This window comes from Manis javanica, chromosome 11, assembly GCF_040802235.1.
Source record: "Manis javanica isolate MJ-LG chromosome 11, MJ_LKY, whole genome shotgun sequence".
NCBI classification, from domain to species: Eukaryota; Metazoa; Chordata; class Mammalia; order Pholidota; family Manidae; genus Manis; species Manis javanica.
This window is the reverse complement of record NC_133166.1, coordinates 89,737,315-89,750,601: the sequence shown is the minus strand read 5'-3', so window position 1 is coordinate 89,750,601 and position 13,287 is coordinate 89,737,315. Positions and strand designations below refer to the sequence as shown.

The window sequence follows — 13,287 nt, the reverse complement described above, 5'->3', positions numbered from 1 at the left end:
CCATGTGAGTTCCCTTCCATTTTAATATTCAATTCATAGAGATCTTCAATGGACCAGGAGCAGCTTACTTTGTCCCACATTATTTTCTCCTAAGTTCTACATCCATAGGAAACAGAGACATCATTAGGCTGAATCTGGGACAGTGAAGGAAGGGTCCCAAGAAGCGAAACAACAAATGAATGGATAATGAATTCAGGCTTTTTTCTGTTGCATTTTCCTGAAGACAGGTGAGGGGGCTCCCTGAGCCTTTCTGAAAAACAGGACTATGTTTCAAGTACCGGCATCCTGACTTCCACAGAAAGAGTGGGCTGCAAGCAGGGGTGGGGTTGGGGGTAAGAGGGGAACTCTTAACAAAGAGAGAGACAATCACAGGCTCCCGGAGCCGAGTCATTCTGAATGTTGGGTTTCATTCTGTAACTACTGTAAAAAACACAAGTGACCTATTGCCACCAGTCTTGCAGAGCAACCTATGTTCTGGAGACCCAGTGGGAGAGAAGGCAGTAGATATGGCCGGGTACAGGGGTGGGAAGGGGCCATGCTCCTGGTCTCTGCACAAATCCAGACTGGCTGTGCAGGATGTAGGGCCCCAGCCTTCCTAGGGAGTCCAGAGCATGGCAAATCATCAGCATGACCCCTGAGGCCTCCCCTTCCCCATGACATTTGTGACAGTGAACACTAGCAGAATGTGCATTCAGGGTGTCTCTGAGGAGCGACGGGGCAGAGGTGTTCTGTGCAGGGAGCTGGGAGTGGCCGCCAGCTGCTCTGGCCCCATGCTGGAAGGGAGGCAGATGAGCCTCGGGCCCTTCTCCTTCTGCCTTGGCAGTGCCATCTCCTCCCCTTCACCATGCATCCCTGATCGCTCTCCAGTGGCTGCCCACACCCCTGACATTCACCCAGGACCCACGCCCCAGGGACAGCTCTGCTGACCTCTGCTGCCCTGCGGCTCAGCCCTGGGGTCTGAAAACTGGCTGGGCTCAGAGGCCTCAGAGCAGCCCTAGCCTCCACCACGCTGTCAGCCAGAGGGTGGCCTCACTGTAGGGACAGGCCCTTGCCCTTCCTCTTCCTCAATATCAGGCACTCAGCTAGGCCTGGGAGCTAAACATACTGACAGATGCACTTGGCAGACACCCTCCCATCCTTGTGCCCTATTTCTCAGGACAAACCCCCACATACAAAACACACAGGGTCACCAGTGCCACTGATCATAGGGGGAGCTCTCTTCACTGCCATCTCGGGCTCCAACCCAGAGCACTAGGTGGCCAGTGACCAGGGACCACATCAGGACCTGGGGTCTCGCAAGCCCTCGGGACAGGAGAGCTTGTCCTGGGCCTGTTTCAGATACCCCAGCTTTCCCCAGACCCAGATGGTAAAATGGAGATGGGAATATGGCAGAGGGGGTGGCCTAGGAATCTGGGTCGTTCCCTGAGAAGGTGCCTACAGGTCACTGACAAATGACAACAGAAGCTGGGGGCATTTGGAGCAGCGTCCCCAAATGCAGGCCCTGGAAGACTAGTGCTATCAGAACTTACAGTTGAATACAGGAGGGAAAGTGGGGTTCAGTGACGCTAAACTGGTCCCCCAGCAGGCTTTCCTGAAGCCTTTTATACGGCTGCACATGGAGAGCGCTGCCTCCCCACGAGGGTGGTGGGACTCATAGGTGGCATTGCCGAACTCGCTTCACCGGTAACTCCGGCAGAGCGTCTCCCGGGAATGGTGTTCCTAGGAACCTACTTGGGAAGCCCTGAAGCAAAGGGCAGATCTCACTGCCAGGCCCCCGTGACCCCAACAGCTTGGAGAAGACGGTGGTGGCTCTGAAGGGAGGGAAACCGGTGCCGCTGTCACCTCAGGCCTTAGCCTTGCTCCTAACAAAATGTTCATAAGGTGTGGGACTCAGGTGGCCACCTGCCATGGCTGGAAATGCCCCACGCCGCTCACAAAGCCACTCTGGCACATCCCAGGATCCCAGCATGTGATCTGGGCAGTGGGACGGGGACAGCACGTTCTCACTCAAGCTGCAGCCGTCATGAGCTCTCATGAGTCAGCCTGGGCTCTATGATTACTTTGGGGGGTCAGGTTTCTTCCCCTGAAAACCTTACAGGGTTAATCACAGATTTAAAAGTAAACGAGCTCTTAGTTGCTGACCTGTTGACAAGACAGGTGGTGGCGGCTGTGCACCTCCCAGGCCGTTCCACTCAGCAATGTCCCCTTGGGCAGCTCCCCCACCTGCATTTTTGCAGCCAGGTAATCTAAGCACGTAGGTCCTGACCAGGACCATAAGGTCACTCGAGCTAGTATTCACTATACTTTAACTCCGTCTCACCCAGAATGCCCAGGTGCCAACAGAGGAGGCCCATCTGGGAACTCCGAAGGGAGTGGCCATCACCACCACCGGTGCCAGGACAGGAGGAAGACTCTGGGCCCCAGGTGCTGATGAGCCAGACATCCTGAGACCAGCCAGGTGTGGGTGCAGAACTCATGAGATCTCAGGGAACGTACTGCCTCAGGCCCAGAGGCTAGAGTCTAAAAGTGAGGGCGTGGTAATGCACAGGTCCTGAGAAGACCCATTCCCAGGTCCTCCACCACCCAGATCCTCCGCTACGGTCTCATGCCTGAGGACCCATTCAGAGCAGGGACCCTTTGGCTTCAAATTTTGAAAAACTTTTAAAATGCACATACCCTTGAGAGGGGTGTCTCTTTAAGCCTTAGAGATCATCTTGGCCCCGGGATGATTTATGTCCGTGGCAACTAAGAATCTAGGGTGAGATTCTGATGCAGAAGACAAGGTGAGACTGTGGGGGTTCTGTGTACCTGGGGACTAGGCCAGAGAAAGGACGTTGACAGGGAAGTCCTAGGAGAGGAGAGCGGGAGGGAATGACCAGTTCTGCGCAGGCCCAGAACTCCCGCTTATGGCTCTTCCCCCTAACCTCTTGTCCACTTCTCTTCCTGAGGAGCACAAAGAGTGGGTGCTTACATGGTGGTGCTTCTGCATCCTCCTGCAACGGCTGTTCAACCCCTTTCTGGTCACATGTCAAGAGCAATCTAAAATGTCACCTCATCTGTGAAGGTTTTTCCCTGTGCCCCATAGCTCCTTATACTGTGTAATTTTATCACTTCGCCTCATATTTATCTCCCCCAAGAAACTATACATTGAAAACAGGACCGTGTTCTGTTCCCCTCTCCACTGGTGGTGCCTAGCAGAGCTCCTGGTCACAGTAGGAGCTCAGTCAGTGTTACATACAGGCAGGAATGAGTGTGAGGCATCTCTGGGAGCAGCAGTTCCCCCAGCCAGGTTGTCATTCGTGTCATGACCACGCTGGCTCAGGCTGGTGGGCCTGCTCACCCCCACCCTTGTTTGCTGACTCTGAGGCTCCCCTGCCATTTCTTCCTGCCCGCAGGACTTCAAGCCCAAGGGCACCGCAGCATCTCCAAAGGAAAGAGCCTGCACTGCAAACAGCAGCCCACAGGTCAGGTGCATGCGCCTTGCAGATTAGACAAAGATGTGACTTGGGAAGGTCAAAGGTCACTCCCCCTTACCAAGACCTCAAAAGACAATGCCTCTCATGGGCAGGATGAAAGTCTGTCCAGGACTCTGATTCCTTCTGCCCAGGCATCAGTGATTCCCATTACACTCTGTGCCTGACATTAAATCCATTTTGGAGAACAATGTCTCTCCCTGGTGTCCAGACTGTGGTTTGAGACCTCAGACAAATGGAGTTGACTGAGCAGCAAGGCGTGGGAAGCTGAGGGCAGGGGCTCTGCCTGTCTTCTCCACCTCCACACCCCTGGCATCCAGCACAAGGTAGGCATCCAACAACCATTTACTAATTAATTAATCAATTGATCAGTTAATGATACAGAGAAACCAGAGCCAGAGGTATCTTTATAAAGGCATTCTATACTTTCTTCACACCGTATACCCAGCCATATCCTGTGTACATACATTCACTGTTCAAAATAAGGCACCAGCATGCATGGAAGATGCCTTTCATGTAAAACAATTTTTTGAGAAAGGAGAAAATTTTTTTAAAAATCTGTCTTGCTAGAATGATAATGAGTCTTCTCAGGGTAGGAGGGCTATTTTCACTTTCTTCTTTATTCTTTTATGCATTGTCTAAATGTTCTAATGAGCAGGTATTAATTTATAACCAAAAAACCAATCAATGCTACATTTATTCGGGAAAAAAAAAATCCCACAAAAACACATCCCAACCTGATGGTCCTGGAAAGTATAAGATGTCGGAGAGGATCAAATGCAGGGAGACAAAGGGACCAGACAAAATGACGGAATGACCACACAGATCGACGCTCTGGACACTGCAAAGTCAGGTCCTCGCTCACTGGGGGCCTCATTTCATCAACTTTCCCAGCCATCTCCCCAAACGCCCCTCTCTCCTCTGTCCCTCTAAGCCTGTTAATGAGGACCTGTGTCACTCCATGTCTCCCTTTCCCGTCTAGCAGCTTCAAGACGATCATTAAGGAAATGATAAAAATAGGTTTGTTTATTGATTTATCTCCTTTCCCCAATGCTCCTTCCTTCGAATTGTTGACTTGTTTCCTTGGCAACACAGCTAATTTGAGTGTGCTTCTGGCCTGCACACCTACCATTTGTTCACTGCCTTCCTGAAGCACAGACAGCCAGGGTGAGGGAGAGGGCTGCCCTGCAGGTTACTGGGGCGGTGCTGGCTCTGCCTGGCGACTGAGTGCTGGGGGCTGAGCTCACCCTCTGCCCGGACCAGCAGAGCATCCCTATCAATACCTCAGAGACAAATCTACAGGTAAGGACTGGGATGGACTCAGACCACAAGCAGTAACTCTGAGGTCCCTCAGGAGAGACATGAATCTCTATGAGCAGCAGAATGCTGATCCCTGAGCGCTCCGCTCTCAGTTGCCTGCACTCAGAGCTGTGACATTAGACCACCAAGGAGACTAAATGTGCTCACTGGGGCTGAGGGGCCACCAGGGGCAGACACACTGCTGTGCTCTCCCGCACCCCGACCCTAGGCCTGATGGAGAATGTGCTTCTGTGGAAGGGCCAGACACTTCCAGGGAACTCCTGCAGGAGCCTAGAATATCCACAGTCCCAGGGGAGGCGCTTCTCAGCCTCCTTTACTTGCTTCTCCCCCTGCTCCCGGGCCCAGAACACTCTCCGTACAAGTTATCTCCTTCCCCTCTCTTCCATCCCAGCCTCCGTTTTCAGAGGTCTGAGAGATGGAAGAGTTCAGAAGACAGACAGACTGTCTTTGTGCACATATTTCCCCCCTACGTCCTCTGCACATAAACATTCTAACAAGGGGCAGGCTCACTCCAAGTCAGAGGGCAGAGGCCCTGCCTGGTCTGTGGGTGCTTCAGCCCCTACACCAGACACTCTAAGTATGAATGTCAGTGAAATACAGCTGTCCAACACTTTCATGCTGCTTTTTTATATGAAAAGAACCAGAATCTTCCATAAGACCCACAATGGAATGGAGAAAACGGACCTGGACAATGGGAAACCAGAGCAGGGCTCTCAGTGTGAAAACTGCCCCCAACACGGTACTCAACTCAGCGAAAACCACAGCTATCCATTCCCCCAAAGCCAAACAAGAAATTCAAAAGGATCAAAGCCTAAAATAATATATGACTATGAAAGCCCTTTGAAAACTGTGAGGTGCTACACAAATGCACAGTCATTTTTATTATCCTACTAAATCAATCTTTAAGCATCTGCTGTGGCTCTAAGCTTTGGGGAAAGCATCTGTTAGTGGTCACAGCCTCCGGGAGTGGGCTGACAGGCTGCAGCCACGGGCTGACATTGAAGAGACCTGCCACAATAAAGGATTTAAAAGAAAATTATGGTAATGGGCCTTCGGGAAGAGAGCAAAGACATTTAGACCAGAACCTCCTGGGAATATGGAAAGCACATCCAAACGCCAGTCCCAGAGGAGGATTTATGAAGCTGATGGTTCTGATGCAATCTTGCCCCGTGATTAGAAGGGACATTAATCACACCCAAGGCCAGGGCTAAGAACAGGAGGGGTTGAACCATCACAGAAGTCCGGCTCCAGCTCCTACAGACCCTGATGGAAATGCAGTGAGATCATGCTGGTGAGATCATATGCACCTCGCCTGGGCTGCTGAGAATGATACATCTGTCCTGGAGGGACCAGTAATACTGGAGGGACAGGACCTTGTGCCTAAAACTCAGACACGGCTATAAGCACCACCACCATTTCCATTTCCACAGAGGATGTCTGCACCCCTCCTGGTCTTCCCCATCGTCCTCGAAGGCTGGTATGTTCACAGGGGTCTCCGCCTCCTAGCCTGTCCACACAGGCCATGGGTGTAGTTCTTCAACCTTCACAGACTGAAAGGAAATTAAAACCAGCCCTGTTTAAGCAGGCCTGGGACCAGCTCTCCTTCCCTTTCTCCAGACCGTGGTGCAAAGCAGGAGTGAGTATGAGATAAGATGGCGCTCCCAGGGGGCTCTCTAACGCCTCTCAGCCAAGCCAGCCCTCCCCACCCAGCTGAAAGGCAGGCTAAGGGGTAAGCTGAGGTCCAAGGAGCCTCTGCCCAGAGGCTAATGTGCTCCCGGGTGGGCCCATTCTGGAATCCTCTGCCCTCAGTCCTGTGGGCTGGCAGGGCAGCACAGCCCAAAGGCCAGCCCAGAAAAGGGGATAAACAGAGGGACTGTATCATTGGGGCTCTGCAGTAAACAGATGAATTTTTTAGTCTCCTAAAAAAAATCGATATAACTCATCTGAACTTATCAATGTATGAACCACCCTCATATCTGGAGCAAGTCATGCCCTCAACTTCATTTCCATCTCTTTTTTCCACCCTTAATTTTAGGTTTCCAGTCTGGGCTGATGGACAGATAGTGGCCCACACATCACCACTAAGGGGCAGGAGGGCTAAACCCCTGAGCTTCTCCATGGGAGTTACCAGGACACAACTTTGGCTGGAAACCTGAAAACCCACACCACATCCCCCTTTTCCCCTGCCACGGCAGATGCACTGCTAACAAGCAGAAAAATGAGATGGAAGGCTCTGCATGCTTCATGTTGTCCCACTGCATTATCTGATCACTTTCTTTATTGCAATTTTTCTTACCACCCAACCTCATCTCTAAAAAAAAGATCAGATTGAAACACCAAACCCCTTTTCTTTTTTTAAAACAAAACAAAACAAAAATGTGTCATGTGACTTCCAGCCTTAACATCAATTTTTTAACTTTGGTTTCCATGGTGGTGGGATGCAACCTGCCATCACCATGACAACAGCTGCCTCAGTTCAAATTCACCATCTGACAGGCAGTCCGAACACACATACACTCTCTCTTTCTCTCTTTCCCTCTCTCGCTCTCTCCGTCAAGATGGAAGTGCCATTACACCTACTCCTAAAAACTTAAACCCTAATGAATGAAAGACAAAGAAAGCAATCCTGAGAACATAGCAAGAGGCAGAGATTTCCCCCCAGCCCCCCAAAAGGCTTCTGTTTGCTGGCATGGTCCCATTACTCTCTCAGGGAGGTCACTGGGCTCAGTTACTTGAAACAAAAGATCACTAGCATTACCCTTTTAACATCAGCTCTGAAGCTACCTTCAACCTTGCAGTGCTTTTAAACCAAAGAACTCCCACCCGACTCCCATATCCCTGCCCTCTGTATAAAACGACTGAAAGGAAGTTCACATAACTGCTCAGGTGGGTAACCAGTCCTGAGGTCAGCTCCAGACTCCTCTGAGCCCCAATTCCAGAAGCATGAGGAGTGGGGCTTCTGAGGAGTTAATAGAGAACTGACTTTCTTCCCTCCTCCAACTCGGTTACAGTCAGCTGGGGAAAGTCTTAACAAATCCACTTTGTGTGTGTCTGACTGAATTCTGGACTCAAAACGCTTTCACTCGACACACAGCCTTGGTGATCAGGAGACAGATGATTGAACGCTACAGAAAAGGGAATGAAGAAAAGGGGTCTATTAAAAGCCTCCGGAAGAAAACAAAACAGCAGTGTAAAAATTACCTGTTTGAGGAACCAGCCTGGCTGTTTTGAAGACACTCTGACACACTGGAGCCCATCAAGAGTTCCAGCAGCAATACACCTATTTGGGAAAGAAGAAGGTGGGCCGCAATCAGGAGCCACACCCGAGACTGTACACTGCTTCCTGTCGCCACTCACTCCGTGGGGGGTCAGGCAGCAATCTGGAAAGTGAAAACTCTGAATGAGTCCGCTGATCACCCATGGGAGATCTTTTTCTTTTCCTCTGAAAGCCCTGCGGCTGTCCCCCAGTGTTCAGAGACACCTACTGAGCCCCCAGACCACATGAGAAAATGCGGAAGACACTAAAAATGCTCAGCTTAGAAAGAGAAGGTGAGAGAGAGACAGCATAGCTGTTTTCAAATATCTGAAGGGCTAGCTGGTAACGGGGACCTAGACGTTGTCTAAGCTATTGTGGAGGGTAAGACTAAGACCAACGTGGACTGCCCATCCCAAGGCAGATCTAGGGCAATACAGAGAAGTTCTCGTCCAGTGAATGGATGATTTTGTTAAGCAGTAAGCTAAATTTACTAACATATGTTTAACAACTAGCCTCTACAAAGGGTGAGCAGCCCTGATGAGCAACATTTGCCAGTGTCTGGAGTGTAAATACTCTCTCTGTGGCCAATTTCAAACTACCAATTTGGCATCAATGCACATGGAGTTGGGAAGAGAGATGACAATGGATGCCCACGAGCTGGGACTAACCAAGTCCAGCACACCACTTGGTGCGTGTGCCAGGTCTCTGGAAGACCATCAGGGATACCTAGGAGGAGATTCCTGTATGTGACAGAATTCGAGCTGGAGCAACCTTGTTTCTAACAAGCATCAACAAATGGGTAGGAAGGAAGATCAATGAGTCTTCAGTCACTTGTTCAAGGGCCTCCTGGGTCAGCTTGATTCACTCTGTCCCTTCGCCTCAAGTTGCCCACTTAGCTAGACCTGTGCTTCAGCCGTCTGGACTGTCCCCTTTACCACAGAAGGCTGGAGCCTGTGCAGCTGGATGGGTGCCAGAAGCAGCCCAGGTGAATGGTCTGTCAGTGTCACGGAACACAAGAATTAATCACCCGATTCTCTCAGGCGGAATTCCAGGATACCCAGGGGGCTTCTGCAAGAGAGCTGAGAGCAATCAGCAAGACATGTGGTTAAATCACAATCCAAGAGACAGAAACAAATCAGGTAAAAGGCTCACCTCTTATTCTAGAAAATCAGAGGCTCTCAGCCTTGCCTGTGGAAGATTACCTGAAAAGCTTTTAAAAATCAAGGCTACAGGTATCCTCTCTCTAGAAATTCTAATTTAACTTGTCTCAGCTACCATCTGGGCATCAGCATTTCTAGAAGTTCCCAGGCCGATTCTAATGGCAGCGAGGGGATGCTTCAATGCTGGAGGCCATGAAAGCTAACCGTGTCCTCAACTCAGTGAGGTAACAACAGAGGAAGTGAGGATCCCAGGGCACAAATATAAGAGCTGAGAGGTGCCTCAGAGTTTTGTTAACTATCCCAATACACTAGTTTTACAGACATACGTACTGAGACCAGAGGTGGAAGGGGGCTGGCTATTCCAAAGCCGGGACTAGAAACCTCTCTGGATTCTTAGCCCCATACCCTGGACCTGTTATCGGAACAATCAAACAAACCTCCCTGGCTTCTTGGCTTCAATTGAGGTTTCTAGTAGGAAGGGATCTTTTTATTTGCATTTACTTCCTCCATCCCAAGACTGCTCAACTTCTCTCAAGAGTACATCTCTTAAGGTAGGCTCTGGATGGCTTACCTCTCCCAGGGCCACTGAAGAGTCCAGAAAATACTGAGATGAGTGCTTGCCTAAGCACCCATTTCGTATCTGCTAAGATGTGACCTTGGTTCTACGCTGGGTGAAAGCTGATTGCCTTAAGAAGTCGTTCCTATCATTGCACACAGTTCCCCAGCAACTAACAAGGGATTCTCTCCTGCAACACTTTTGGGAAAGCAGAACATTAACCATTATTCTGAATCTCTGTTTCCCTTCTCCCTGCAACTATGCTGGTTGGCCTCTCTTGAATTATCCTTCTCTTACCCATTCCTACTGTTTCTTAATTAAGTCCTCTTTTACTAATCACCATCCCTGTATATAGCTTCCTGTGCCCAGTCCAATGCAAACACCAAAAAGCACACATACTTGCTAACTAACAAAAGATGAGGAAGCCCCGAAGAGAAAGAAGGGGCTAGAAGGAAGATGACTGAGCAGCAAAAGGGTATTGAGGAAAGAAAAGAGGAAATGTGGTCAAAAGATCCCTAGACTTAGAGTCAGGAGCCCTGGGTTCCAATCCTATATGTCATATGCTGAAGGACCTGCAGCAAGTCCCTAACCTCTCTGGCTTAGCTTTCCTACAGATAAATGAGGTTTGGGTTAGTTTCCTTCAGGTCCCTGTAACTCTAGAATTCTATTATTCTGTGGTGCTAGTAAGTAACAAGGGAAGGGAAGTGGGGGAGGAAGGAGGCACAGCCATTGCTACAATTTACAGAAGCCATTTTGGGTGAAGCTAATGAAGACATTCAGCAACAACACTGAAAATGGAAATCCTGGCACGGCGAAATACCTTGAATACCTTGAAAGTGTCTAAAATCAATGGAAATATTTCTAAATTTTCAAGGAGCTCTATGACAAGCAGAATTGGCTAGAAATTTCCCTAAGGGAAGGCTAATGAGAAGTTAGACTCCTCATAAGGGTGGCCTGGGGGTGAACATAAGGCTGCTTTTCCATAATCCTGCTGCAAGCCTTTTCTACACTCTCTACTGGAGTATGAGAGTCTTTTCTGCAGCCTCCCTGTTCTCCCAACCCCCACTTCTTTAAACAGCTGCAAAGCCAGAAGCATCCAGTAAGACAGGTCAAGAAAAAATCATTCAAATTGCCTCTTCCACACTACACTTCGTGCAATGGGCATCCCAGAAAAGAGGGCTGAAAGGAGACTTCGTTGAGGGATGGAAAAAAGAAACTGGACTTTACAGGCTAATATTGAAAGGAAGAGAACTGGCATTTCCACATCAAAGGTCCTTGGCACAGTGAGGAAGGAAGTGTGGCCCTGGGGCTTTTGGCAAAGAGAAGACAAAGGAGTCCAGAGCTCCACTCCCACCTCTGGCTCGTGGTCCAGGGACACAGCGCACGGTGTCTCAGGTCTGTTTTGTGATGGCCACAGCAGGCAACAGATCTCTGCCCTTCTACCATCTATTGACCCTTTACTCCTCCATGGGTTTAGCTTCATACTCAGGGGCAAGAGTATGCTACAGAGACAGGCAAGCAGCTCACAGTGCCATCCTGAAAAGATGCCCTGTTAGGGAAGTACCTGCCAGTCTTCTGGTCTGCCCTGAGGCAGCGTGCTACAATGGAAAGACAAGAGTCAGTGGAGTCAGTCAGATCACATCTACCTGTGACCTTGGGCTAATCATCTGTAAAATAATAATAACAATTCCCACATCATACAGGGTTGGGTTGAATGACATACGTCTTCAAAACACACTGTAGAGTGTCTATTACACAAAAGACACTTATGAAAGGTTAGTTTCCTCTGTTCATTCCCAGGGATGCATACTGAGGAATGGATGGCTCTCCAGGCCTGGATATGCTCCCTACAGAATGTTGGTAAAAAGTACATGATAAAAATGAATAAAGTAAGAGAAAAGGAGAGAAGAAAACCTTCTGATTTGTGCGGGATTTTCTGAATCCAGCCTCTTTCACGGCAGAAGTGTGGAAATCTCCTGGACGGTTCTCATTTCCCAGGCTCCAGTCCTCGGCTTTCCTCTCTTGAGCCTGTCTACTGATGTTTGTGACAGAAATGAGCCCAGTCTTTCTGAGCCTGTGCAACCAAAGGTGGGCATTTGTTTCTCTCTAATCATCACCAGAGACAGAGGTTGCCCAGAGAAGCTGTAAAATGCTTATCCATAGAACTTCAGGGGAGGGGGGCAGATGGTGATCTCAAAAATAAATACATACACACATGAATTGTTATGAGATGGGAATGTTATCTTGCCAAAATGCCCAGATCCTCTGAATTTACATAGGCCCATATTCTCCAGACCTGCCCCCCCTCATGTTACCACATCCACCCACCCATCCCACCTCCAGACAAGCCCACACCCTTCAACTGCTCCCCATATCAACAGACCAGAACACATGCATCTTTGTGCATCCATATGGCTCAGTTATTTTATAAATACAAAGCCTCATGCAAACACAAGCCAAAGTTAGCAGAAAAAAGAGGCATCCCTATTTTTTAGACCCACTCCCTAATTTCTTTTGAATCGTCTGTCTGGTTTCCAAAGGACAAATGGCACATCTTAGTTCCACATTCACATCCACATCCTGGACCAGTATCTAGGTCCCTCGGGCAAAATGTCCTCCAGTATCCAGGTCAGATGATTTTCACCAAGCTCATTGGGTAAATGGCCAACGGCTCCAGTCAGGGAGGCTCCCTCTCCCACCAGAGGCCTCTAACCCTTTCAGAAGCTCCTTCATAGTTCATAGAGTCCAAACCTGACTCCCTTCCCCGAGAGCAAGAATGGAGACCCTAAATACCCAGAAACCCAATCAGAGAGGGAATAGTTAGCTAGAAGGCTGGCAACCCCTGAGAAGAAAATCTGCCCAGAAGCCAAGCGTGCACTCTAGGAGCAATCTTTCCACGTCCCACCAATCAGGCCATCTAAAACCTGTGGCTCCCATTTTTGTACAAACAAAAATAAAGTCAAATGAGTTTCAGACTGATAGTTCTAAGTATCTGATCTGCTTTTATTAAAAGCCGCTGGGAAAATTCTGCATTATTATTGCTCCTGAAGATATCTTTCTTTTTGGGTTATAAATCCAAATGTGTCCTTAGGGACAATATCAGTGTAACATCAGCACTAGAAACATAAAAAGACATATTTTGATGTAGATATTTAAAAAGTTGTCTTAAGAAATGTAAACCCAATAACCTGGAAAAGAAAAAAAAGTCTCATGGCTTGGTCTCTAACCCAGGCCTCTAGTTCTCAGTTGCTGTTGAAATGGGCAAAATAAGTTCACCTCTTCACGCCCTAGTCCCCCGAGCTGTGAAACATGGAAAACAAGAATGCCTAGCCGTGTAGGACTGTCATGAGGAATAAAAGCAATAATCCCTGGGACATACTTTGCAGAATAATCTGACACTTAGTAAATACTCAATAAATGTTTGATATTTATTAACTTTATTAGCATTAACATCACTACTAATATCTAACATGCTCACAAAGGGCTTTCATACACATGAGCTGATGGTTGTCTGACAACAGT

The 13,287-nt window shown here is 48.8% G+C and overlaps 1 protein-coding gene across 22 annotated transcripts in view; it reads right to left on the bottom strand.

The window, feature by feature from the left end:
* The window catches only part of CACNA1E (calcium voltage-gated channel subunit alpha1 E), a 581,675-nt gene that overhangs the window by 267,756 nt on the left and 300,632 nt on the right, over nt 1-13,287 (bottom strand). The gene's annotated exons all lie outside the window — the stretch shown is intronic.